The sequence below is a fragment of the Pteropus medius genome, unplaced genomic scaffold, assembly GCF_902729225.1.
Source record: "Pteropus medius unplaced genomic scaffold, Ma_sr-lr_union100, whole genome shotgun sequence".
Lineage (NCBI taxonomy): Eukaryota > Metazoa > Chordata > Mammalia > Chiroptera > Pteropodidae > Pteropus > Pteropus medius.
The window spans coordinates 125,668-142,970 of NW_024348532.1; the positions used below are offsets into that span (position 1 = coordinate 125,668).

The following is a 17,303-nucleotide window of genomic DNA, read 5'->3' on the forward strand; positions in this document are numbered from 1 at the left end:
TTTGAATTCTCATCCCAGAATTGTAAGACAATACATTTGTATTCTTCTAAGCCACTAAGTTTGTGGTGAGTTGCAACAGCAGAAATTGGAAACGAATACAGTCACTTCAATTTCCTTTTGTTTGGTGTTTGTATAGTACATGTATCACCTCTCTACTTTGTTAATGTGGTAAAATATACATAACATAGAATTTACCCTTTAACTATTATTCAAGGATGTAATTCAGTGGCATTAAGTACATGTGCCATGTTGGGCAATGCTGATCGCTTTCCGTTTCCAGAATATTTTCTTCATCTCAAACAGAAACTGCGTACCCATTAAACGCTCTCTCCCCAGTGCTCTTTAACGCCAGCCTCGCCCCGCCCCCCATGAACTCTATTCCACTTCCTGTCTCTAGAATTTGCATATTCTTTGCAGTTTGTATATGTGGAGTCAGTCATACAAGTGACCTTTTGCATCTGGCTTATTTCGCTTAGCGCGGTGTTTTCGAGGTTCACCCGCATTGTTCATTCTCCTACTTTTCATCCATTTACATCATTATATTTGAAGTGAATTTCTGGCCCTGCATGTTCTCTCTGCTTCTCTGTAAAATACTCAACCATTGGCCTCTTGGACTGTAGCATCATCCTCACTGCTTTTCTAGCAAAACTAACACCAGCCATTGGCCTCTTTCTATTCTCCACATACCTTAATTTCAAAATTCCAGTCTCTGTGTATTGCATCCTATGAAATTTCCTCAAAATTGTCTCCCAGTTTCTTAATGTATCTTCTCCTTGGTGGAAAAATACGTTGAGTGTGGTAAGTCAAATTTGTATTTATTAACTCTAGCTATTGGCCTAATTCGTTTCTAAAATTCCATATTCTTCTGTAATATAAACCCTGTTGTTCCAAGGATTGAATTTTCTCCTTTACTTTCTTGGATATTTAAATAAGGTTAAATTAAAATGCGTTTCATGCTCACATAGTGTTCAAACTTCTCAAACAGGATCATCTCATTGAGGCCTCTGCAGACCGCATTTCATAGCACTACTTGTCATCATTAGGGTCACCCAGGGACATCCTTTCTTGTTGGACGTTCGCCTCCCACACCTGATTGTAAACACAGAGTATCCCAGCGCTGTCCTACGTTCAGGCCTGACAGGGGTGGGCTGTCCAGCTGCCCTGCCCCGTTGTGTCCAGTCTCTCACACTTAGTATCTGACTGTGACATGCCGGCAGGGACGACTCCCATGCGAGCCTCACACTCACACCAGGACAGGCTCCCACGTCACACCAGACAGGATGGGATCTGTTTCACACACACAGGCGACATGGCACATGCTGACTTGGGGCAGGGCCAGAGATGGCCCAGGGCCCATGCCCAGCATGGGAGAGGGCACAACACTGCCTCCAATTCTCACCTTGAGCCCAGATACTCTCCCTACAGTGAGGACCTGGGTTCTGCTCTGTCCACACAGATGTAGACACCTGCGCTCTAATGACCCCTTGCTAGACCCAGGTGCCAATGGCCATGCAGCTTTGGCCTCTTTTGTTTATTGTGGATGCCTGGAGATTGGGAACATTCCTTTCTCTTTTTCTTCTTTAAGCATGACTACATAATTTAGGAACAATATAAATAACAGTTCTGAGCATCAGGAGCAAATGGCGCTCTTGAGGGGGCACAGCTATCGTCCACCTGGCCATGGATTTAGATACATAATCCTCTTACATCTCGCCCCAGACATCTCAATCAGACCTGGAAATGAACAGAAATTTCGTCCTCCATGTCCCGGGCACCACTATCCCCACAACCACTCTGAGGACTGGGACTCATGACGACACAATGCAGAGGAGGAAACAAGGACTCAGAGATGGATGTGGCTGCTCAAAGTCACACAGACAGTGGACGATGGAGGAATATTTAAATATCCGCTTTGTCCCCCATATAAGTGTACTAATCCACTCACTACTCCTGGAATCAGAGGGCAGAACCACAGAGTGAGGAGACGGCTCTGCCCAAGGGACAGGGATGCTGTGGAGTTAGATGAGCAGAGCCTTGTTCCTGGGAGGGTGTTATTAGGAAAAGGAGAAGTCCGTGAAGGGGCTGTGACAGAAAGAAAGGCACACTCCGGGACCACAGAGGGTTCACATTTTCTTTTTCATCTCCCTGCATCTCCCCTGCAAGCTCACTGTCACAGGGACGCCCTCTGAACTGCACAGCTGGATGCTAAACGTGTGTCCCTGCTGTTCCGAGCTCTGCTGGGCACAGGCTCCCACGTCCTTCTGAAGCATCTCCAGGGCCTGGGTGACCACTGTCCACAGCAAGGACCCCACAGGGATATGCTGGTGGATGGGGTGAGGGTGAAGGAGCCCATGGGGGAGGCGCTAGACGGAAGGCCAGGCCCTGGGTCCCCTCACGTGGAAGGGGCATCTCAGGAAGGCTCTGGGTCTCTGTGCTGCTCCATCTTGGAAACTAAACTCAGACTCCTGGGGGTGTTCTCCTTTTCCTGTGGTGCTGCTGGTGTGACAACTCTATGACAGGGAGGGTCAGCCACTGAGTGGCCACGCTCCCCGTGTCTGTCTGTATGTCTGAGGGCTTTGTGGTCTTCCCAACCTGCACAGGGGACCAGAATGAGGACACACCATGACCCCCACACTCATGGCCCGGTTCTGCCTTGGTGAGATGAGGATGGGAGAGAAGCCATGGTCCGGGGGTGCCCCACCCCACAGCCAGGCCATGGGCAGTCAGGGGAGCCCAGGACTCAGGAGGTTCACGGGGAGGTGAGGTTCGCTCAAGACTAAGTCTCTCATGGGGACTCTCTTCCAGGGCTGAGCTTGTGCCCGAGGTCCCGCGTGTAGGCAGGTGCGTCTGTCTCCACGGGTCCCTGGTCTCACTTCCTCACTGGGGACAAGGGGCCACCCCCAGGCAGCTGGAGACGGAGACAACATTCTGGGCTAATGGATGAAAGATATCTGGGAGGTTTGGGGCTGAGAGCTGGGGACTGAAAGTGAGGACTAACTATGACCCAGTCTCTGATTCCTTCCAGGGACTGTCTCCAAACCCACCATCTGGGCTGATCCAGGCCCTGTGATCCTCTGGGTGGGCCCTGTGACCATCTGGTGTCAGGGGACCCTGGGGGCTGAGGAGTTCCACCTGGATAAAGAAGAAAATTCAGCTACCTTGAACAGACAGACCCCATTAGTGCCCGAAGACAAGGCTAAGTTCTTCATCATACAGATGACAGAGCACACTGCAGGGAGATATCGCTGTTACTATCTCAAAACCACTGGCTGGTCAGAATGCAGTGACTCCCTGGAGCTGGTGGTGACATGTGAGGACACTCAGGGTCCCACCTCAGCCTCTGCTCTCAGGATGGGGGTCTGTTCTCAGGGTGCCCCCCTCACAGCCACCCTGCGGGAGTGGGAAGGTGTTACGCCATTTACATGCTTCCTCCCCCTCTCCTAGGATCCCACAGCAAACCCAGCCTGTCAGCCCTGCCGAGTCCTGTCGTGACCTCAGGAGGGAACGTGACCCTTCTGTGTGGCTCAGGGCAGGGTTTTTGCAGGTTCATTCTGACTAAGAAGGAGAACACAGGTCCCCTGGACTCTGAACTCACAGCGACAATACAGTGGGTGGTACCAGGCCCTGTTCCCTGTGGCCCCCCAGGACTCCCAGCCACAGGGGGGACATTCAGATGCTATGGCTGTCACAGGAACCCTCCAGATGTGTTCACACCCCAATGACCACCTGGAGCTCCTGGTCTCCGTGAGGGAGTCCTATCTTGACCCATCTTGGTTTTCAGGCATCAGACAGGTCACTGGGGTCTCTGCTGGGAGGGAAGCCCCATGTGAGAGGGTGGGGTGAGGAGACATGGGGGCTCATGGGCCAGAGACACAGAGTGAGGGCAGTGAGACCTCAGTGAGACCGGGGACCAGGATGGGAAGGGGTCGGGGGAGGAGCCAGGCCCTCCTTCCACAGTGTTTGGGAAGCCGTCCCTCCTGACTCGGCAGGGCTTTGTCACGGCCCTTGGACACTCCAGGGTTGCTCTGACGTTGGCTGTGACAGATTTGCTCTATCTAAGGAGGGAGCACGTGACCTCACACTGCACCCTGCCCAGCAGCCACAGGCTGGGCTCTTTCAGGAGGACTTCCCCCGGGCTCTGTGACAGGCTCCAACAGGGGCCAGTAGAGGTGCCACAGTGGACGCCACCTCTCCTCTGAGTGGCCAGCCCCCAGTCACCCCCCTGGATGTCCTGGTTGCATTTGAGGAGGCAGGTGGGTCAGTTAGGGGCCCAGACTCTGCAGTGACCCTCCCAGGGGAGCCCAAAGGGTACTGGCCAGACATGTTATATGGTATCTCCAGGGAGGGAGAGAGACAGACAGAGATGGGGTTCCTCAGAAAGGTGTGATGGTCCTCAGGTCAGGACCAGGCGGCCGCAGCCCCTCGCCCACATTCCTCTCTCTAGGGCAGCTCGGTGCCTCACCACCCTCTCAGTGCAGCTGAACCTCAAGGTTTTCTCAGGATTGAATATGACTCTGCTTTGTCGTTCATGGAGGCTGAGGGACACTTTCCATCTGATCAGTGATGGGGCAGTGCAACCCCTCATGCTTCTTAGAGAAAAATACCGAGCTGGGCTGTTCCAGGCAGAGTTCTCCATGAGTCCTATGCCCTCACTCCACAGGGAACCTGCAGGTGCTATAGCTCAAACAACATCGCTCTGAGGGAGGGCCTGACCTGTCCTTTCTGGGCTCAGTCACCCAGGGCCCTGTCCTCAGGAGAGTCTGGGACAGTAATAAATGCAGGGAACAGGGGGACTCCACAGAGGAGGACCCCCCATGAGAGAGCCCTCACACTGCACGCTACCGGCCATGTCATCTGGAACAGACCTGGCCCCCATCTCGAATCCCTGCAGAGGCAGAGTAAGATGCCATGGCCCCGGGAGGAAGTAATGAGACTAGAGGAGGGGACAGTCCCACCCTCACCTCCTGGTGTCCCCATCTTAGAGCCTGAGCCCTGGGGTCCCAGTCCCTACTGGATACTCTCCTGTAGAAAATTGTGTCCCCCGTGGGCCCCGCTCTGCACGGCCCCCGTGTTCCCCTGAGGCCTTTGTGTACCCATTGCTACCTGAGACTCAGAGGGACGTGCCAGGCTCCCTGGGTCACTGGGGTCCTGCAGGACGTGTCCAACCCTCTTCTGCTCTGTGGGCCTGTGCACACGTGTGCAGTATCGCTCTTTTTCTGAGGACTTTTATGCAGTATTTCAATAGATGAACTTACAAATTTAATTTATCATATATGGATTCAACATTCAAAAACAAATCATTGTACTGCCACTTTCACTGGGATTAGATTAAATTATACAATCATCATGGACAATAACATCCTGTTAATATCAGGTCTCCCGATCACACGCATTCTCAAATGAGGTTTATTAATGAACTTCAGAATTACTTTGAAACTTTTTTATAAAATTGAGTAAATTCATGGCCTATCTTAAGGATTGCTCAACATTATAATTTCTAAGTAAGATGTTTGAATTTTTTATACTTTCTAGAACACAGTAAGTACACATGAGGAAGCTGTTGGTTTGAGCATAGTTAGTGCATAGTTAGATCTGTTAATTTTCTATAGATTCTCTACCTTTTAATTGTTTTTCAATTCACCACTCTGACGTGCCGATACAATTATAAAAGCCATGGGTCAAAGGAAATGTCATTTCTTTATTCTCAGTTGTGTACCATTTTTCTAGCTCCAAACTCCATATGAAATGATGACAGAGTAAAATAGTCTAGGCTTTACCTCAGAAAAACAACTTAATTCTCACCCAAAATTATTCCAGGGCAAACTTATTAAGAAATCAAAGCACTGTTGACCTGGCCATGTTGATCCATTTCCCGTTTTATTAACATTTTATTTTGATTGCTTGCTTTTCCCGAGAGTTAAACATCTCCTGAAAATTATCTTTTCTCTTTGATTTATAACCACAGGAAACATATTACAAATCTTCTTAATTTCAACCATTTGGATATTAACCCTACTGAAAAATAATCATTCATTCGTATTTTCTGATTATGCTGATTTTCTCTCTTAAAGTTTGAAAACAAAAGCTGTGGACTTGCTCAGGTCTGGACCTTGTTAAATAAAGAGGGGTTAGAGGTTGTCTTTGGGGATAATTATCAAATGATGAGTCATCCACCCATGAAACCTTACCTGACTTTCTAGAGTTTGTCCAACAAGAGAGATGATGATGGCACTTCCCCTCTGAACACTTGTCTCTGACCTATCACCAGTTTACCATCGCCCTGTGTGCCAGGTTCTTTTTGTTTGCCCCTCCCACATTTCACAGACATGACTGTATTCCTTGTTGATGAACAGACTCTGACCTTTCTGGGGACCTGCTTTCTTGTAACCTGTTTTTTTCAAGTAATTGACCTGACTTGTCCTGTATGGACTAATTCACATATATCATTTATATACACACATATCATACATATGGGTGTAGCATAGGTATGCATGTGGATATATAATGTCATATATAGATATGCATGTGGACATATAATGTCAGTATTTATGTTAATAGTAGATAAATATGTAATTGTGTATACAGATATATAACTGTATACGATAAAATATATACATGATATATTATAGACACAACGCATCTGCAGTATATATCTGTGGATGTAGTTACACATATATCTATTGTTTTATAAATACAAAATTTACATATCTACAAGTATATCTACAAATATCCTTACACCCATGATTTTTATCTGGTAAATCTACCATTGCTGTTATTCTCAATTATATAAAAAGTGAATTCATGAAACAATAAATGGATGAAAAGCTCCAGGTGAGTGTTAAAATTCAGGCCCCTGAGAGGAGGATCCTGGGTGGGGTGAAGCAGATCCACTCCTGACATTTACCCCTTTGTGCTCCTGATTTCAGGAAGCCCTGATGCCATCCCCTCTTCCATGGGCCCTGGGAGCCTCAGCTGGATGGGAATAAGCTTATGGGTCTTGTGCCTCAGACGGAACACAGAATGCACCGCGCTCGATAATTTCTGTACTGAGACCATTTTTCTCTCCAGTCCTGAGCTCTGGGACAGCTAGCTAACTCTTATCAGAGTCTCTGCATTGGTTTTGAATTCAGACGACAGGGAGGTGAGAGAATCCAGTGAGGAGACACAGGGGACCTGGCAGGGCAGAAACAGGGTTCATTAAGAAGTGGTGTGACAGCCATGATAGAAGTGGGGGCACCGAGCACACAGAACCCAGGAGGGAGGTCGTGTCTCCCCAAGTCCTCACTCACACCCCCACTTCATGACCCCCAGGAGCAGCTGACGCCATCACCCCATCACAGCACCTGACGGCCCCCAAGACTAGTGAGAAACCCTCAGTATGGGGTGATGCGGGCGGTCTCGTCCTGTCAGGGGGCGGGTGCCCATTCAGGATCCTGGAGGACTGTGGTCTATACGACCTCTGTGACCCCTTTGTCCACAATTCTCAGCTTCCCAACCCCAAACTACACGCTGGGGAATCTCATCCAGATACGTGTGATTTCCCTGATCCTGCTGGTCTTCAGGGTGCTGCTGTTTCAGGCTCGACCCAGCCCAAGGGGACCCAGTGGGCAGCAGGAGGTCAATGCAGGAGGAGATGATTTTGCCGTTCAGAGTGGTGAGGCCATGGACTTCACCTGATGATCCAAGAGGTTCTGAGTCAAAATCTGGTACATAAATTAGGGGAGCTGTCTGCTGAGACTGTCAGGGGTAAACGTGGTCTGAGTGCAAAAAAATTATCTGGGGTGTCTGTAGAAGGCTCTTCCTCTATTAAACTGTGATGCTCTCCCCCTGCCATTGTTGACTCCTCTTGACTGTACCCCCTGCCTTGTTTTTCTCATTCCTATGACAGAGGGCATGTCTCACTTTGCAAATTTAGATCCTCACTTTTTATACCTTCATGTCTGGTCCACTGCCCTGTAATACATTTTGCTTTATTTTTATTTTCCACATTCACTGATGTGTTCTATTTACCTCCATCTCTTCAGGAGAGAAACAGAATGTGTTTTAAATAATTGAATAAATGGATGAAAATCAGGTCCAGTTTGGAACACATACATCCAAAATCATTCTCTAAAACCCATCCTGGACCCAGCAAGCATGGCTGTCTTCATCAGATGGTACCTGGTATAGATTTCCAGATCTATTATCAGTTTGAATGAACACACTGGTGTTTAAACAGACAGCCAGGTAGTGTGTGGGTAAACCAGCTCTAAGCAAATGTCATTAAGAAAAAAACCCTATTTGTCACATGTGCCTATTTTTTTGGTGAAAAGAAATGGCCATCCTCAAGGTGCTAGTGCGAACGCATTAAATGCACAGTTGGGATAGAATGGATAAAATGTCTTTGCAAGTGAGTACGATCCAACCTCAACACACTCACAGATGATCTTGCTGTGCAACTATGTTTTCTTCTACCCAGAAGGTCATGGTCATTTCCATCTCAATGTTATGTCACAGTTTCAGTGAAACTACGATTCCAAAATCCTAACACATCCACATGAGAGGCAAAGGAAAAATCAACTGCCAAATCAATAGTGAGAGAAAATGTTTGAGTGCCTGGCATCCCAGTATGTTACTGGTAAGAGTACAAACTGCTTCATTCGGGTTGGGAAATAAACAACTCTTACCAGGTATAAGGAGGAGCCACACAGCTCTGGCCCATAGCTTAGACCCTAGAGGAAAACGTGTGTGTGTATAGACGAGATACTCTTACAAGAATATTTGTAGTGGTGTCATCCATTTTAGACAAAAACTATAGAAATAAATCTCACAATGAATGCATATCTGTGGTTTACATACATGCAATGGAGTGTTGTTATATGGCAGTAAAAAGGCACGAACTCAATACAGATAAATTTTCAAACATGATAGTGAATAAATGAAGGGAAATTTTAAGAAGCATGCATGTATGTAATGTCCAAGAGGAGACAACACTTGTTGTTTAGGGAGGGATGACAAATTTTAACCCTATAAGGAAGGAAAGTTTCCCATGCAATCCATTATGTTTGTAAAGTATGAGGAGACACTGGAAGATCTTGTTCAAGACAAAACCACAGAATCTTGTGAAACGGAAGCTATGTGCTCTTTGACTGTCACTTTTTGAGTCATAAGCTCACTTGTTGTTATGGGTCAATAACACATTTCTATTTATAACCTGTGTTGACTCTCCATACAACTTAGTGAGGTGGGGTTAAAGGAGGATGGAGAAAACTGTAGCCTTCGCATGACACTGAATAATGTGATATTTTATCCAGATAAACAATGTTACCCCGATCTGTTATATCAAATATGTCACGTGTTGATATTATGGTTCCCTCAAAACGTGATCACCTTTTGTCACCATATATATGACACTTGAAACCTATATAATTTTATTTACCAGGGCCACCCCAGTGGATTTAATTTAAAAAAAAAAAACATGATTGCCACCTGCCTGACAGCATCTCCTGAATACAATCAGACGATGAGCCTCTCTCCCCATTTCTTAGTGAGAAACTGGGCCACCAAGCAAACGCTTTGCCCGATATCACAGGATGTGCAAATGACAATTTAAAATGGATTCTGTGAGTTTCTGAACTCTTATGATCCATGAATCAAACATCACCTCCTCACAGCTGACCTTCCACGATGCACAGACTAGTTGCATCTTCTATTATCTCATCACCAATCTCCAAGATTTATTCCATCTCACATATGTTATCGTGTGTAATCATATATTTTACTTGCTTATTTGACATCCATCACATCCCTGAAACTAGGATCAGAGAACAGGACCCATGGAAGTTCAGCACATATTTCAGTTTTCAGGATTGGTATGTTGTGTGAAATATAGTCAATATTTGTGTGTAACTTTTGACAGAATGGATTGGTTAGTGGATTTATTGTGAATGGGTAAAGATAAAGAAAAGAATATTTATTTAGTGTGCACACGCTCTCTCACACACACACATACACTGCAATGGGCACTAAACCAAGCCAACATCCTTTCCTGCTGACTTTTTCTTTTATTTCAGTAAATTTGGTTCCTCTATCAGCTGGCCGGCCCAGGGATTGTTTATTTTGAACTCCAAGAAGCTGGGACATAAGAAAGAGCTTACAAACTAAAAATGAGACAAGTAAGTCCAAAGTAAACCTGTAGCAAGCGGATCAGCTACATAATTTGCTGCCCAGTGCAAATGAAAGTGCAGGTCCCCATGTGCAAATTTCAAGTTGGGGACACAAGAGCATTAATCTAACTTGGAACGTCGTCTACTTGCACAGTTCACCACCCGTGAAGTGCATAGAGCACATGTGATACAGACCAGCATTTTCTGAGTGCTTCCTGGGTGCCAGGCCCTGGACTGGGTGCTGCAGATACCCTCACCATTGAGTCTTCACATAACTGTTAGATGGAGGTCATCTTCTTATTTGTAAAGATGACCTCAGACTCATGAAGTAATTTGCCTAAAACACACTGGATTAGGACAACCGTCAAAACTACACACAAGTCTCTCTCCAAGCTCCTGTCTGGCCCACCTCACTCCCTCCTGACTCAACCCTCAAAGCATTATCCCAGGTAGCGAGTAGTGAGTAGTGAGCAGGACTCTCACTCCTGGCTTCATGGTCCTGGTCAGGGTTCCACCCCCATCTCTGTAATGTCAAGGCCGGCAGCTGTGTGCAGGGGATGCCAGACTCTGGGGTTAGAGTTCTCTTGATTCCGTTCCCAGGTGGAAACTTACTGGACATTGTACTTTGAAGAGCAGACACAGAATCCTTCAGTCTTGATGTCATCATCAAAAGCAGAGATGATATTTGGGCTGTGGAGAGTTTCCAGCAGAAGCAAAGCTCAAATGGCAGGCCCTGAAATACTTGATACCCACAAATATACCTGGATCAGGTATAAAAAGTGCAGACCCTTAAGAGAAGCTCCATTTCCTCAAGGCTGTCTCTGCATCGAGATTCTAAGTCGGCCAGCCTTGTCTTCTAAGCACTGTGAAGATTACCAGCCGTGCTCTGAGCTCAGGATAGACGTGCATGTTGAGACCGAGACCGGAACAATGATTGCATCTGCACAATGACTGTGAACATTGTAAGAGCCCCCAACAGAAATACTTCCAGAGGTGGTGATGACGGGACAGGTGCCTGGATAGCCCACCTACCCACCCTCCACTTTCTGTTTCTGCACACACACAGAGTCCATGCGCATAATCAGCCCTCCTGGCAGTATCTGGGGACAAGCCTTGAGTCACAGGGGTGCTGAATCTCACGATATCTCCACAGATATATCACCATAATAATGGTCAGTGTCTTTCACATAACAAGGCTACATGCAATTTTGTGAAGTTTCAATTGTAATGAATTGGTTCTTGTATAAGTCACATGAGAATGTTAGTAATATTATCCACAGTTTCAAACTGAGGAACTTGAGGTTTGGAGATTGCGTAGCAGGCTCAGAGTCACAGAGCCTAACTAAGCATGGAAGACTCAGGAATAAGCTTGGGCTGCCAGATCCCAGAGCCCAGGTCTTGAAAAACATGCATTTCCACCCTGAATTGGATTACTGGGGATGTCCTAACATCGCCACACACCAGTTGGATTAAGCAACAGAAATTTATTCTCTTACAAGTCCAGAGATGAGAAGTCCACAGTCAAGGCATCAGGAAACCCACATTCATTTCATAGGTTCTAGGGAAAAATCTCTCCTGATCCTTCTAAGCCTCTGTTGGCCCCAGGCACGTCTTGGTTGATGGCAGCATCACTCCATCTCTGCCTCCGTCTTCACATGGCTGGCATCGTCTTACATATCTCTGTCTTCATATGGAATCCTCTTGCTGTGTCTCTTCTCTTCATCTGATGGGATGTTGAATTACTGTCGACCCTCATGCAGTAGGACCTTAACATAACTTGATTACATCTGCCTGCAAAGACCCTATTTCCAAATAAGGTCCCTTGCACAGGTGCTGAGACCAAAGACTTCAATGTATCCTTTTAGGGACCCAAATTCAACTCATAGCAGCATCCGGAAGAAAAATATACATGGAAATGAATTTTTGAAAGAAGGCACCATACTCATACATTAACAAAACAAAACAGGTGGAGGTCCTATTTGAAGCAAATTTGGGAAGACCTAAATCAATGGATAGACATCACAGGATCATGGCTCGGAAAGATCAACATTGTGAGATGCAAGACTCTCCAAGGAGAGCTACAAATTCAATGCAATGCCTAGCAAAGTCCCAGTGGGCTTTTCTGCAGAAATGAAAAAGCCAACCCTTCTATTCAAGTGGAATTGCAAAAGACCCCGAATGGTTAAATAACCGTGAAAAAGACAAGTTGGAGACCTCACACTTCCCGACTGCAATACTCAACACGAAGCCTCAGTGATCAAAACGGTGTTGTATTGGCATGAGGACAGACCTATCGATGCATGGATAGAAGAAGACAAGAAATAAGCCTATTCATAAGTTTCGTTGATTTTTGACAAGGGCGCCAAGACCATTCAATGGGGGAAAGAACAGTCTCTTCAACAGACTCGATATCTGTATGCAGAAGAAAGAATTTGTACCGTTACACACGTCATATACAAAAATCAACTCAAAATGGATCAATGCCAGAGCTAAAACTTGAAATAACAGAAAAGTTACAAGTAAAATAAAGCATAAGAAGGAGCTAAAATTATAAAACTGTTAGAGGATAATATAAGATAAACCTTTACAGCCTTAAACTTGACAGTGATTTCCTAGCTATTACAGCAAAAGAACAAGCAACAAAAGAAAAAAGTAGATGAACTTTATCAAAAATGAAAATTTGGGAGGAAAAAAATGCCGTGGGCGATACAGGCTCTGTTCATCCCTCTAGCAATCAAATCGAAGTTGTGACAGAAGCAAGGAGCAAACAGCAATGAAAATCACTTGGGATCTAGACAAACAAGCCATACAATTAGAGAGAAATCTAAGAAATCTAAGAAATTACACTGCAACGGCAGAAGGTAGTACAGGGCGAGGGCGTGAGGCTGCCGGGTCTTGAGCAGGTGAGACGGAAGCTGCGGCAGAGGCGGCAGCAGCTGCAGACGCCTATTAAAGGGGCCGTGTTTCGCGAGTGACAGACCTGCTCTCTCTGAGCAACAGTGCCAGTTGGGCTGCGCAGGGGGCACCAGGGACTTACAGGGGGACACTGAATTGTCAGAGTGAGGGCCAAGGCGAGACTTGCTCTGTACAGAAGTGCAGGCGGTATCCATTAGCTCTGCCCCATCCCAGTGCATGGTCTCAGCACTGCCATAGTGGAGACATCATCAAACTGGATAACAGGTTGCTCCACTCAGAGGATTCCCCGAAACTCCACCTCCCCCAACTCGCGGCCCCACCCAAGCCACATCCAGATGTAGCCTTAGCTAGTCAGGTGCTCTTTGCTGAGCAGGACCTAGACTCATACCGGTAAGTGATGACCTTGGTTTCTGGTGTGGCCTTTTGAGGCAACTATAAGCACAGCATCTGTGGACTGCTTGCTGAATTTTAACAGGTGGCCCCAGAGGGGCACAAACTGGGGCTAAATTTGGCCTGCAGCTAAATCTGTACCACTGGACGCCTACCACTCAAAGCCACACAAATAAGACTGGGAGACTTAAGAGCTTTGCTTAGTACATAGAAACATACAGAAAGGCAGCCAAAATGGGAAGACGAAGCAGAAACCGTATGAAAGAATCATATGAGAGAACAGAGCACAGATCTAGAAATAATGAAGTCAAGCAGTCTAACAGATGCAGAGTTCAAAACACTGGTTTAAAGATGCTCAATGAACTTATGGGAGTGTAGATGAATGCAGTGAGAACTTTAACAAAGAGATAAAAAACATAAAAATGGAAATGGAAATTATAAATGAGAACCAGTCAGAAATGATGAACACATTATCTGAGATGAAGAGTGTATTAGAGGGAATCAACAGAGTGGATAAAGAATAGGATCAAACCAATGCTATAGAGGATGGGGTAGCCAAGGACTCTCAATCAGAATGGCAAGGGGAAAAAAGCCAAGACTATAATAATAATTTAAGGAGCCTATGGGACACAATTAAATGTAAAAATGTCCATGTCATTTTCCTTCAGGGGTACCTGAAGAAAAACAAGAAGTTGAAAAGGTATTTGAAGAAATAATGATGTTAAACTTTCCTAACCTGGTGAAGGAAATAGACATATAACCCCAAGAAGCTCAGAGTCTCAAGAAAGAGGAACCCAAAGAGGCCCACAGCAAGACACAGTATAATTAAAATGCCAAAGGTTAAATACAAAGACAGAATCTTAAAAGCAGCAAGAGAAAACAGTTAGTTATCCACAAGGGTCCACCCATAAGATTGGCAGCTGATTTCTCAAAAGAAATCATGCAGAACAGAAGAGCTTGGCAGAAATATTCATTGTGATTAAAATCCAGGATCTAGAACACTTTATCTAGCAAAGCTATCATTTAGAGTTGAAGGACAGATAAAGAGCTTCCCAGACAAAAATAAGCTAAAAGAATTTATCAACACCAAGCCAGTATTACAGGAAATGTTGGAGGGACTTCTTTAAGAAGAGAAAACATGTATCAAAAACAGAAATAAAGAATGGTAATAACTACATTCCTATCAAAAATTCTGTCAAATGGAAAAGAATTAAGTGCTCCAACAAAAAGATGGAGTGGCTGAATGGATAAGAAAACCAGACCCCTACATATGCTGCCTACAGGAGACTCACTTCAGATTAAAAGACACACACAGACTAAAAAGAAGGGGACGGAATAAGATATAGCCTTGATAGACCTAGAGAGTATTGCGCTCAATTAAATAAGTGAGCTGGAGAAAGACAAATATCACATGGTTTCATGTATATGTAGAATCTAAAGAATGAAATCAGCAGCAACAACAAATATGGAAACAAACTCACAGATATAGAGAATATTTAGAGGGACACTAGATGGGGGGTTAGGGGGACAAAAGAGGCAAAGGGATTAGGAGGTACAAATGGATAATTACAGACTGGACATGGAGATGTAGAGTGTAGCATGGAGAAGATGGTTAATAATGTTGTAATAAATATTTAAGGCGGAAGAGGGGTACTAGATTTAGTGGGGTGATCACTTTGAGTATTATGTGGACCTCTGATCACTATGCTATACAGCTGAAACTGGTATATTATTGTATGCAAACTATAATTGAAAAAACTCATTGAGTTGTACAATGTAAATACAAGCAACTAATGGTCTATTATACTTCAATAAAGATGGGGAAAAATTAAAATTTGTGTGCATCAAATGACACTATAAAAATAAAATTGAGATTCTTTACTAAGGAAAAAAGATTGTAAAAGACAACCCACAAAACTAGAAAAAAATATAGGCAAATTATACACTTAAGGATCCTTTAATAAGCGTCCAGTATTCACAACATATAATGAATACCTTTAACTCAACAACAAAAAGACAAACAATCCAATTTCAAAAAAAAGGTCAAATGGATTGAGGAGACATTTCTACAAAGAAGATATGCAAATGCTAGAATCCTAAGAAAAGATGTTCAGTCCTAAGAAAAGATCATTAGTCATTAGGGAAATGCAAACAAAATCATAATGAGATACCATTTTGCACCCTCTAGATTGATGTAATTTTAAAAATTAAAAAAAAGAACAACAACAAGCTTTGGTGACAATGTGAAGAAAGTGGAACCACATACATTATTGGTGAGAAAAGGAAATGATTCAGCCTTCAGCTCCTGCGAAAATCAGTTTGGCAGTTCCTTAAATAGTTAATCCTAGAATTACCATATGAGAATGCCTTCTAGGTATATAACTCAAAGTTTTCGTTATGCAAAATAAATAAGTCCTACAGATGTGCTGTAAACACATCGCCTACAGTTAAAGATATTTCATTGTGCACGTAAAAATTTGTGACAAGGGTAGATCTCAAGTTAAAAAAGAAAAAAGAATTAAAACAGGTATTCAAATAAACACGTGTTTATAGAAGCACTATTCACAGTAGATAAAGGGTGGAATCAGCACAAAAGTCCTTCCACTCATGAATGGATAAACAAAATGTGTTGTCTCATATCACTAGAATATTATTTGGCCACAAAAGGAACGAAGTACCAACGCCTGCTGTACTGTGGATGAACATCGAAAACATGAAGCTATGTGAAAGAATCCAGACATGAAAAGATGCATGTTCTAGGGTTCCATTTTTCTGCAATGTCCAAGAGGAGGAAACTGATGAAGACAGAAAACCAACTGATGGGTTTGTCAAGGACTGAGCTGGAGGATGAAATGGAAACTGACTGCTTCGTGGATTATTTTGAGGTCATGAAAATCTCATAAGTAGGTAGATGTGGAGATTGCAACAAAAAGTGAATTGTATACTTTAAAGTGGTCAATCAATACTGGATGTCCTAGAGAGTACAACCAGGCAAGAGAAAGATGTAAAAGTCATCCGGATAGGAAATGAAGTAGTCAAACTGTCGCTATTGGCAGATGACATGATTCTCTATATAGAAATCCCTAAAGAACACTTCTATAAATAATAACAATACAGTAAAGTCTCTGGTTACAAAATCAATGTTCAAAAATACATAGCGTTCCTATACTCTAATAATAAAGTGTCAGGAAAAGAAGTGGAAAAAATAATTCCTTTTGCACTTCCAACAAAAAGAATAAAATATCTAGGAATAAATCTAATGAAACATGTGAAGGACCTATATAATGAAAACTATAAGACCCTATTAAAAGAAATCGAAGTTACAAAGAAATAGAAAGATATTCCGTGTTCTGGATTGGAAGAATCAACATAGTTAAAATGACCTTATTATCTAAAGCATTATACAGATTTAATGCAATCCCCATCAAAATCTCATCAGAATTTTTTAAAGAAATAGAAAAAAAAATCATCAGATTTGTATGGAAGTACAAAAGACCCCGAATTGCCAAAGCCATCCTGAGAAAAAAGAACGAGGCTGGAGGCATCACTCTGCCTGACTTCCAATTATACTACAAAGCAACAGTAATCAAAACAGCGTAGTATTGGCAAAAAAAAACAAAACAAAACAAAAAAAAATAGACACATGAACCAGTGGAACAGAATCGAGAGTCCAGAAGTAAACCCATATCATTTAAGCAAATAATTTTTGAAAAAAGAAAAAACAAACCCAAAAACATACAGTGGAAAAAGAAAGCCTCTTCAATAAGTGGTGCTGGGAAAACTGGAAAGTCACCTGCAAAAGAATGAAACTAGACTGTTGTCTATCACCACTCACCAAAATTAACTCACAAT

General features: G+C 44.0%; 1 pseudogene; it reads left to right on the forward strand.

Moving 5' to 3' along the window:
* Nucleotides 1-2,622: 2,622 nt before the first annotated feature.
* LOC120616496 (leukocyte immunoglobulin-like receptor subfamily A member 5) lies at nt 2,623-7,677 on the forward strand (annotated as a pseudogene).
* Nucleotides 7,678-17,303: the final 9,626 nt, after the last annotated feature.